This window comes from Lupinus angustifolius, chromosome LG11, assembly GCF_001865875.1.
Source record: "Lupinus angustifolius cultivar Tanjil chromosome LG11, LupAngTanjil_v1.0, whole genome shotgun sequence".
NCBI lineage: Eukaryota > Viridiplantae > Streptophyta > Magnoliopsida > Fabales > Fabaceae > Lupinus > Lupinus angustifolius.
The window spans coordinates 28,060,182-28,061,960 of record NC_032019.1 but is presented as its reverse complement, the minus strand read 5'-3'; positions in this window follow the sequence as shown (position 1 = coordinate 28,061,960).

The following is a 1,779-nucleotide window of genomic DNA, read 5'->3' as shown; positions in this document are numbered from 1 at the left end:
TAATTGATTAACTCATGCCTTAATCGATTAACAACATATTTTCACGTGTGTTTTTAAATTACAAAACTCAAATATGTTATGCACTTGATTCATACATGTTTAACACTAAGTTTATGCCTAGGATGCACAGATACATGTATTTATGTGATGCATGAACATATTATAAATGACATATCTAAAAAATAAGATGATTTAAAGTTTTATGCATATGAGACATGTGTTAAGGTTACCTAAGCCTTAGACCTAAACTAAACTAGTCTCTAGTCTAAGTCTAGTACCAATCAAAAGACTTAAGCATGTTGATTTGTTGATGATCTCCAAGCTCCTATTAGCACAAGTTGTCCTCATCAGAACCATGACATATAATGAGAGAGCTTTCCAAAGTGCTCCTCTTGACATGCGCACTTTCAAAAATGAGTATGTAATATGTTTTTTAAAAGGCTTAAATAATGAATTCAACCACCAATTGTAATACCATTTGTTTGATGAATTAGCTTGAAATTTGTATTGGCATTGATTGATATGTTGCGCGAATATTTCGGATGCTAGTTATTACAATCAACCTGCACAATAATCAAATAACAACAAAACAACCCTTCTCCCCCTTTTGACATTATCAAAAAGATAACCCATGTCAAAATTAAGCAGAGATATGAGTTAAGCATAAAACGAAGTTAATGAATTAATTTGGGATTTAACTATTAACCTGTTTTATTTTTGGGTGTCTTGAAAAAATGTGCTTGTTTAGACAATAAAGTAGCCAATAGGTAGAGAACGGCATACAAGATTAATCAAATCAATTAGCATAGAAAGCAATATAGTGCAATAACACGTTTGATACATGCACCATAAAATCTCATATGATCAAGAACCATTCACATAACCAAATAAGCTATTCGACATAATTAAAACACAAAAGTAATGGCAAAGAGTTAAAGTAGTCAACAACTATTACAAACCATAATATGTCAAGCAAAGAAAAATAAAGAGGCACGGATAAGTTTTGAAAACAGCAACAACGACTGAGTCCATAAAATGCCATAAAGAAGAAATAAACCTAAGGGTAAGATGTCCTAGGTCTAAAGTCTTCTAAACTATGGTTGAGGTGGAGGAGGGTCAATCTGATCATCAGGAATAGCAACGTTCTGGTCACCCTTGATCAGCATAGATAACTTCTGAAATTCTGAACAAAACAAAGCATTCTGAGCTTCAGCAGTAGAATCGCCTGAAATTGGTTGTCTGAATAGGCAGTTTGACGCTCTTCATACTGTTCCATACCTGCAAAGTATGAGTCCTTCAACCCTTGAAAGTGAAGATCCATGCGGTTGTTGAGCCGTTGCTCCATAGCTTCCATCTGAGCCAAACCGAAAGCAGAGTCCTGTGATGCTGTCCTAGAGGCCTCCCCCTGATTTGTAGCATTCTGATCACCCATGCCACCCTGATCATCATCGCTGGATAGTTCCAGATCGATGGTGGTGTAGTCCTCCTAATATTGCCAAGTAGTACCATACTTATATATACCCATTTTATGAATTTGACTTTCACCAACCAGATGATCCTTATCAGTATACTCAACAATGATGGTGTCAGAAACATCGACATGCCAATAATCCACAATACGTGAAATGAAAATACTCTAGGGAAGCAGCTTCGACTGAGACAGAGACACACTGTTCATAATTTTCAATATTTCATCAGGCTAGTTAATCATTATATTATTCTTCACAGCATACATGAAACGCAAATCATTCACAATAGGCTGTGCGTGATTTGTGTTCC